This window comes from Mus caroli, unplaced genomic scaffold (assembly GCF_978045245.1).
Source record: "Mus caroli unplaced genomic scaffold, Mus_caroli_1 scaffold_5, whole genome shotgun sequence".
Taxonomy (NCBI): Eukaryota; Metazoa; Chordata; class Mammalia; order Rodentia; family Muridae; genus Mus; species Mus caroli.
The window spans coordinates 106592575-106602260 of NW_028227260.1; the positions used below are offsets into that span (position 1 = coordinate 106592575).

Genomic DNA, 9686 nt, shown 5'->3' on the forward strand with positions numbered 1-9686 from the left:
GAGTTCTTTTGTGATTGTGTTATTTCACTCAAGATGATGCCCTCCAGGTCCATCCATTTGGCTAGGAATTTCATAAATTCATTCTTTTTAATAGCTGAGTAGTACTCCATTGTGTAAATGTACCATAATTTCTGTATCCATTCCTCTGTTGAGGAACATCTGGGTTCTTTCAAGCTTCTAGCTATTATAAATAGGGCTGCTATGAACATAGTGGAGCATGTGTCCTTTTTACCGGTTGGGACATCTTCTGGATATATGCCCAGGAGAGGTATTGCTGGATCCTCCGGTAGTACTATGTCCAATTTTCTGAGGAACCGCCAGACTGATTTCCAGAGTGGTTGTACAAGCTTGCAATCCCACCAACAATGGAGGAGTGTTCCTCTTTCTCCACATCCTCGCCAGCATCTGCTGTCACCTGACTTTTTGATCTTAGCCATTCTGACTGGTGTGAGGTGGAATCTCAGGGTTGTTTTGATTTGCATTTCCCTGATGATTAAGGATGTTGAACATTTTTTCAGGTGTTTCTCTGCCATTCGGTATTCCTCAGGTGAGAATTCTTTGTTCAGTTCTGAGCCCCATTTTTTAATGGGGTTATTTGACTTTCTGGAGTCCACCTTCTTGAGTTCTTTATATATATTGGATATTAGTCCCTTATCTGATTTAGGGTAGGTGAAGATCCTTTCCCAATCTGTTGGTGGTTTTTTTGTCTTATTGATGGTGTCTTTAGCCTTGCAGAAGCTTTGTAGTTTCATGAGGTCCCACTTGTCAATTCTCGATCTTACAGCACAAGCCATTACTGTTCTATTCAGGAATTTTTCCCCTGTGCCCATATCTTCAAGGCTTTTCCCCACTTTCTCCTCTATAAGTTTCAGTGTCTCTGGTTTTATGTGAAGTTCCTTGATCCACTTAGACTTGACCTTAGTACAAGGAGATAGGAATGGATCGATTCGCATTCTTCTACATGTTAACAACCAGTTGTGCCAGCACCATTTGTTGAAAATGCTGTCTTTCTTCCACTGGATGTTTTTAGCTCCCTTGTCGAAGATCAAGTGACCGTAGGTGTGTGGGTTCATTTCTGGGTCTTCAATTCTATTCCATTGGTCTATTTGTCTGTAACTATACCAGTACCATGCAGTTTTTATCACAATTGCTCTGTAGTAGAGCTTTAGGTCCGGCATGGTGATTCCACCAGAGGTTCTTTTATCCTTGAGAAGAGTTTTTGCTCTCCTAGGTTTTTTCTTATTCCAGATGAATTTGCAGATTGCACTTTCTAATTCGTTGAAGAATTGATTTGGAATTTTGATGGGGATTGCATTGAATCTGTAGATTGCTTTTGGCAAGATAGCCATTTTTACAATGTTGATCCTGCCAATCCATGAGCATGGGAGATGTTTCCATCTTCTGAGATCTTCTATAATTTCTTTCTTCAGAGACTTGAAGTTTTTATTATACAGATCTTTCACTTCCTTAGTTAGAGTCGCGCCAAGATATTTTATATTATTTGTGACTATTGAGAAGGGTGTTGTTTCCCTAATTTCTTTCTCAGCCTGTTTATTCTTTGTGTATAGAAAGGCCATTGATTTGTTTGAGTTAATTTTATATCCAGCTACTTCACCGAAGCTGTTTATCAGGCTTAGGAGTTCTCTGGTGGAATTTTTAGGGTCACTTATATATACTATCATATCATCTGCAAAGAGTGATATTTTGACTTCATCTTTTCCAATTTGTATCCCTTTGATCTCCTTTTGTTGTCGAATTGCTCTGGCTAGGACTTCAAGTACAATGTTGAATAGGTATGGAGAAAGTGGACAGCCTTGTCTAATCCCTGATTTTAGAGGTATTGCTTCAAGCTTCTCACCATTTACTTTGATGTTGGCTACTGGTTTGCTGTAGATTGCTTTTATCATGTTTAGGTATGGGCCTTGAATTCCTGATCTTTCCAAGACTTTTACCATGAATGGGTGTTGGATCTTGTCAAATGCTTTTTCCGCATCTAAGGAGATGACCATGTGGTTTTTGTCTTTGAGTTTGTTTATATACTGGATTACGTTGATGGATTTCCGTATATTGAACCATCCCTGCATCCCTGGGATGAAACCTACTTGGTCAGGATGGATGATTATTTTGATGTGTTCTTGGATTCGGTTAGCAAGAACTTTATTGAGGATTTTTGCATCAATATTCATAAGGGATATTGGTCTGAAGTTTTCTATCTTTGTTGGGTCTTTTTGTGGTTTAGGTATCAGAGTAATTGTGGCTTCATAGAATGAGTTGGGTAGAGTACCTTCTGTTTCTATTTTGTGGAATAGTTTGTGAAGAACTGGGATTAGATCTTCTTTGAAGGTCTGATAGAACTCTGCACTAAACCCATCTGGTCCTGGGCTTTTTTTAGTTGGGAGACTATTAATGACTGCTTCTATTTCTTTGGGGGATATAGGGCTGTTAAGATCATTAACCTGATCTTGATTCAACTTTGGTACCTGGTATCTGTCTAGGAACTTCTCCATTTCATCCAGGTTCTCCAGTTTTGTTGAGTATAGCCTTTGGTAGAAGGATCTGATGGTGTTTTGGATGTCTTCAGGATCTGTTGTTATGTCTCCTTTTTCATTTCTGATTTTGTTAATTAGGATGCTTTCCCTGTGCCCTCTAGTGAGTCTGGATAAGGGTTTATCTATCTTGTTGATTTTCTCAAAGAACCAGCTCCTTGATTGGTTGATTCTTTGAATAGTTTTTCTTGTTTCCACTTGGTTGATTTCGCCCCTGAGTTTGATTATTTCCTGGCATCTACTCCTCTTGGGTGAATTTGCTTCCTTTTGTTCTAGTGCTTTTAGGTGTGTTGTCAAGTTGCTAATGTGTGCTCTTTCTAGTTTCTTTTTGGAGGCACTCAGAGCTATGAGTTTTCCTCTTAGAAATGCTTTCATTGCGTCCCATAAGTTTGGGTATGTTGTGGCTTCATTTTCATTGAACTCTAAAAAGTCCTTGATTTCTTTCTTTATTCCTTCCTTGACCAAGGTATCATTGAGAAGAGTGTTGTTCAGTTTCCACGTGAAGGTTGGCTTTCTATTATTTATTTTGTTATTGATGATCAGCCTTAGTCCATGGTGATCTGATAGGATGCATGGGACAATTTCAATGTTTTTGTATCTGTTGAGTCCTGTTTTGTGCCCAATTACATGGTCAATTTTGGAGAAGGTACCATGAGGTGCTGAGAACAAGGTATATCCTTTTGTTTTAGGGTAAAATGTTCTGTAGATATCTGCCAGATCCATTTGATCCATAACTTCTGTTAGTTTCACTGTGTCCCTGTTTAGTTTCTTTTTCCATGATCTGTCCATTGGTGAAAGTGGTGTGTTGAAGTCTCCCACTATTATTGTATGAGGTGCAATGTGTGCTTTGAGATTTACTAAAGTTTCTTTAATGAATGAGGCTGCCTTTGTATTTGGAGCATAGATATTCAGGATTGATAGTTCCTCTTGGAGGATTTTACCTTTGATGAGTATGAAGTGCCCCTCCCTGTCTTTTTTGATGACTTTGGGTTGGAAGTCAATCTTATCTGATATTAGTTTGGCTACTCCAGCTTGTTTCTTCAGACCATTTGCTTGGAAAATTGTTTTCCAGCCTTTCATTCTGAGGTAGTGTCTATCTTTTTCTCTGAGATGAGTTTCTTGTAAGCAGCAAAATGTTGGGTCTTGTTTGTGTAGCCAGTTTGTTAGTCTATGTCTTTTTATCAGGGAGTTGAGTCCATTGATATTAAGAGATATTAAGGAAAAGTAATTGTTGTTTCCTGTTATTTTTGTTGTTAAAGTTGGCATTCTGTTCTTGTGGCTGTCTTCTTTTAGGTTTGTTGAGGGATTACCTTCTTGTTGTTTCTAGGGCGTGGTTCCTGTCCTTGTATTGGTTTTTTTTCTGTTATTATCCTTTGAAGGGCTGGATTCGTGGAGAGATAATGTGTGAATTTGGTTTTGTCGTGGAATACTTTGGTTTCTCCATCTATGTTAATTGAGAGTTTGGCTGGGTATAGTAGCCTGGGCTGGAATTTGTGTTCTTTTAGTGTCTGTATAACATCTGTCCAGGATCTTCTGGCTTTCATAGTCTCTGGTGAAAAATCTGGTGTAATTCTGATAGGCTTGCCTTTATATGTTACTTGGCCTTTTTCTCTTACTGCTTTTAGTATTCTATCTTTATTTAGTGCATTTGTTGTTCTGATTATTATGTGTCGGGAGCTATTTCTTTTCTGTTCCAGCCTATTTGGAATTCTGTAGGCTTCTTGTATGTTCATGGGCATCTCTTTCTTTAGATTTGGGAAGTTTTCTTCTATAATTTTGTTGAAGATGTTTGCTGGTCCTTTGAGTTGAAAATCTTCATTCTCATCCACTCCTATTATCCGTAGGTTTGGTCTTCTCATTGTGTCCTGTATTTCCTGGATGTTTTGAGTTAGGATCTTTTTGCATTTTCCATTTTCCTTGATTGTTGTGTCGATGTTCTGTATGGAATCTTCTGCACCTGAGATTCTCTCTTCCATCTCTTGTATTCTGTTGCTGATGCTTGCATCTATGGTTCCAGATTTCTTTCCTAGGGTTTCTATCTCCAGTGTTGCCTCATTTTGGGTTTTCTTTATTGTGTCTACTTCCCTTTTTAGGTCTAGTATGGTTTTGTTCATTTCCATCATCTGATTGGATGTGTTTTCCTGTTTCTCTTTAAGGACTTCTACCAGTTTGGTTGTGTTTTCCTGTTTTTCTTTAAGGACTTGTAACTCTTTAGCCATGTTCTCCTGTAGTTCTTTAAAGTCCTTCTTGATGTCCTCTACCATCATCATGAGATATGCTTTTAAATCCAGGTCTAGTTTTTTAGGTGTGTTGGGGTGCCCTGGACTGGGCGAAGTGGGAGTGCTGGGTCCTGATGATGGTGAGTGGTCTTGGTTTCTGTTAGTAAGATTCTTACCTTTACCTCTCGCCATCTGGTAATCTCTGGAGTTGTTATAGTTGTCTCTGTTCAGAGGTTGTTCTTTTGGTGATTCTGAGTATCCTCTGTCAGCAGACCTGGGAGACAGGCTCTCTCCTCTGATTTTCAGTGGTTAGAGCACTCCCTGCTGACAAGCTTTCCTCTTAAAGGGAAGGTGTACAGATATCGCGTTTGGACCTCCTCCTGGCCGAAGAAGAAGGAGGAAAACAGGACCTTTCCCAGATGCTGTGTTGCTTTGGTAGGTCACAGAAGTTGTAGGCTTCTGTGGTGCACACTCTCAGCTGTGCAGACTAAGTTCCTAAGTTCAGTGGAGTCCTGGATCCAAGATGTGCTCCCTGCTCCTGAGGCAGAGGGCTCCTGTGCAGGGCAGACCACTGTCTTCCTGCTAGGAGGGTGCCGGATGTCTGTGGCCCCAAAAGGGTGCTGCCTCAGCGGCTCTGTGGCTCCCGCCTGTCCCAGAAGCTGTCTGCCTCTGTGGTCCTCAGTCTTATCTGTACAGACTAAGTTCGGCGGAGTCCTGGAGCCAAGATGGCGCTCCCTGCAGGGCAGGTCACTGTCCTCCAGCTGGGAGGGTGCTGGATGTCTGCGGCCCCAAAAGGGTGCTGCCTCAGCGGCTCTGTGGCTCCCGCCTGTCCCAGAAGCTGTCTGCCTCTGTGGTCCTCACTCTGACCTGTACGGACTAAGTTCGGCGGAGTCCCGGAGCCAAGATGGCGCTCCCTGCAGGGCAGGTCACTGTCCTCCGGCTGGGAGGGTGCCGGATGTCTGTGGCCCCAAAAGGGTGCTGCCTCAGCGGCTCTGTGGCTCCCGCCTGTCCCAGAAGCTGTCTGCCTCTGTGGTCCTCACTCTGACCTGTACAGACTAAGTTCGGCGGAGTCCCGGAGCCAAGATGGCGCTCCCTGCAGGGCAGGTCACTGTCCTCCGGCTGGGAGGGTGCCGGATGTCTGCGGCCCCAAAAGGGTGCTGCCTCAGCGGCTCTGTGGCTCCCTCCTGTCCCAGAAGCTGTCTGCCTCTGTGGTCCTCACTCTAACCTGTACAGACTCTAGATATTTTTTATTTACATTTCAAATATTATCCCCTTTCCTAGTTTCCTCTCTAAAAATCCCCTCTCCCCTCCCCTCTTGCCCTGCTCCCCAACCCACCCACTTCTGATTCCTGGCCCTGGCATTCCCCTGTACTGGAGCATATAATTTTCCCAAGACCAAGGACCTCTCCTCCCATTGATGACCAACTAGGCCATCCTCTGCTACATATGTAGCTAGAGACATGAGTCCCAGCATGTGTTTTCTTTGATTGGTGGTTTAGTCCCAGGGAGCACTGGGGGTACTGGTTAGTTCATATTGTTGTTCCTCCTATAGGGCTGCAAACACCTTCAGCTTCTTGGGTACTTTCTCTAGCTTCTTCATTGGGGACCCTGTGCTCAGTCCAATGGATGACTGTGAGCATCCACTTCTGTATTTGTCAGGCACTGGCAGAGCCTCTCATTCTTTATTCTTTTATATGTTGATGCTAGCTTTTAAGATTTTGATAGACATATTATGATACATATAACTAGGTATGGAGTAAAGAACTAGGGGAAGGTGTGTATCTCCCAAGGAAGGGGAAACAGATTATATAATTATGGAATGACTGGGGGGAGAAACATTTCCGACTTACAACTATGCAACTGTGCAAGTGAATCTGTCTCTCAGTGCGGACAGCTGGGCAGTCCAGCATCATGTCTCAGTTACAGATGAAACTCCTACGCAAGAAGTTCAAGAAGCAGAACTCCTAGCTGCGACAGCAGAACCTGAAGCTGCAAGAAGCATCAGACACAAGCCTGTCACAACCTCAAAATGGAGCTGTGTCTTAAGAAACAGGAAAAGGTGGAAAAGCTAAAAAGACCCTGAAGCATTTTGTGCTTGGGGGCTCAGCAGAAGCACAAAGTGAAGGTATGCCTGAGGAGACTGTGGAAAATGCCAAAGTTAAAAAGTCACCCCTAAAACTTACCACTTTAGCCAACAGAGAAGCAGCAGCAACGTCGTCTCCTGATTCAGAACTAAAGAAGAAAAAGAAGAAAAAGAGGAAAATGGCAAATGATGCTGGGTCTGATACCAAAAAAACCAAAAAACTAAAGAAAGCACTGAGGCTTGTGAGGAGCCAGAAGGTGGTGTGAAGAAGGCAAATGACAGCAAGGTGCCCAGCCTGCCCCTAGGCCTGACAGGTGCTTTTGGGGACACTTCATTTTCTCCCTTGTCTTATCTTATTAATGACAACACCCTGAAGGCCATAGAACAAATGGGTTTCAAGCACATGAGGCGATCCAGCATAAAAGTATCAGGCCACTTCTGGAAGGCAGGGATCTTCTGGTGGCTGCAAAACCCTCACTATCCTTATCCCTGTGATCGAACTCATTGTGAAATTGAAGTTCATGCCCAGGAATGGAACAGGAGTCCTGATTCTCTCTCCTACCAGAGAACTGGCCATGCAGACCTTTGGTGTTCTTAAGGAACTGATGATGCACCACGTTCAGACGTATGGGCTGATCATGGGTGGCAGTAGCAGGTCTGTTGAAGTTCAGAAGCTCCTCAAGGGGATCAATAGCATAGTGATCACACCAGGCTGGCTCCTAGACCACATGCAGAACACACCATGATTTATGTACAAGGACCTACAGTGTCTGGTTATTGATGAGGCTGCTCTTATCTTGGATGTTGGGTTTGAAGAATTAAAGCAAATTATTAAACTTTTGTCTGCAAGTAGGCAAACCATGCTCTTTTCTGTCACACAAACTTGAAAAGTTGAAGACTTGGCAAGAATTTCTCTGAAAAAAAGAGCCATTGTATATCAGTGTTTTTTTTTGTTTTTTTTTTTGTTTTTTTTTTTTTTTTTGGTGGTTTTTCAAGACAGGGTTTCTCTGTGTAGCTCTGGCTGTCCTGGAACTCACTTTGTAGACCAGGCTGGCCTCGAACTCAGAAATCTGCCTGCCTCTGCCTCCCGAGTGCTGGGATTAAAGGCATGCGCCACCACGCCCGGCTGTATATCAGTGTTGATGACGATAAAGAGGTTGCCATACTGAATGGCCTTGAGCAGGGATATGTTGTTTGTTCCTCTGAGAAGAGGTTCCTTCTGCTGTTCACATTCCTTAAGAAGAATCGGAAGAATAAAGTGGTATTTCACAGACATACAAGATGAAAAGCACAAACAGGAATAGTAACTAAACAGTGTGACTGAGTTTATAGCCTACTCCATGAAATGGAACCCATGCTTGATATTGCTCAGGAGGCCAAGAATCCAAGACTATTAGGTCATGGTCATAGAGGAAAACCAAATACTATTGTTCTACTAAAGGACATAGCAACAAAAATGAATTATAATGACATTCTTCTAAACCTGTAGATCAGTTTCTTTCTCAGCCATTATCAGAAAAGCTTTCTTTGGTAGTAGATAAGCTTCTAAAACAAAGATCAATAACTTGACAGTGTTCATAGTAAGAGATCTTATAACACTCATTTTGAAAGGATATCTTTATCAAGTCCTTCCCCTACCCTGAGTTCATATAGCTATGCAAAAGTGGAGGAAGAAAGACTGTAGAAGCCAGAGGAGATGGATGACACTAATGCAGCAGTGTCTTCCAGACATGTGCAAATGAATTTATAGAGACTGTGGCAGCATGCACAGAGTGTACAGAGTCAGATGGGGTGTCAGGAGTGAGAGATAGAAGTCAACACATGCTCACACCCCTAAATTAAAAAGTATTGCCAATTGGTATCTGCTTTCAAAGGAAAAATTTGTTTTCTTCAATGGAGTCTTAATAGGTATATTAACCATATTTCAGGGTAGGGCCCATGGCCAGGAAAAGGTGCCAACACAAAAGAAAGTACGTGGTCTTTTGTAGATTGTTTTGTCTCAGATTGCTTTGTTTGTTTGTTTGTTTGTTTTTTTATCTTACTAGTCTTTTGTCATATAAAGACATATATGGTTTTCAAATATGTGTTTGTATGGGTGTGTATGTGTGTTTCTTGTGTAATCATCTCATAAAATTCTGTTTTGTTTGCATTTCTTCTGTTCACCAGTTAGTTTTCTAAAGAAAGAGAGAAAGAAGCTGTGGGTTTGTATAGGCTGGGAGGATACATGAGGAGATGAGGGAGGGTAAACCATAATCAGAGTACACACATAAATTTCCAAAGAGAAAAACAATAAAATAAAAACACAAACAACATTTATGCTTATCTAAAATGAAGGGAGGACCTTGGGGGGGGTACCAGCAGGGGAGGGCAGAAGAAGAAATGTTAAGAACAGGAAAGAAGGATAGGATTAACAAAATCAGCACTGCTTAAAAATGCCATCATGAATACCATTGCATTGCATGAGACATTTAAAAACAATAAAAATGAATCTAAAAAATTATAACTGATATATTACCAATTAAAATATTAATATTAATTTCATGAAGAAAATTGTATGCCATTTTCCTCACTATTGTAGGAATTTAAACAAAAGAACAAGAGAAAATTTTATGTATTTAATATGCAAGTTACTACAAAATTAATATGCAATGATTTAAATCTTTTTATATTAACAAAGTACAAAATGCAATGAAAAAAAAGTCTAGTTATGTAAGTAGGTAAAAATATGAAGAAAATTCCAAGGACTGTATTTAATAAGCACTAAAGAGTCTTCTAAATGAGGTAACCTACTGTATATTGAGAGTGATTAACCACAAATGACCTGAATAAAAGTAGAAC

The 9686-nt window shown here is 41.3% G+C and overlaps 1 pseudogene; it reads left to right on the plus strand.

The window, feature by feature from the left end:
* The first annotated feature begins 6676 nt into the window (after positions 1-6676).
* Positions 6677-8133, plus strand: LOC110287179 (ATP-dependent RNA helicase DDX18 pseudogene; annotated as a pseudogene).
* The last annotated feature ends 1553 nt before the right edge of the window (positions 8134-9686 follow it).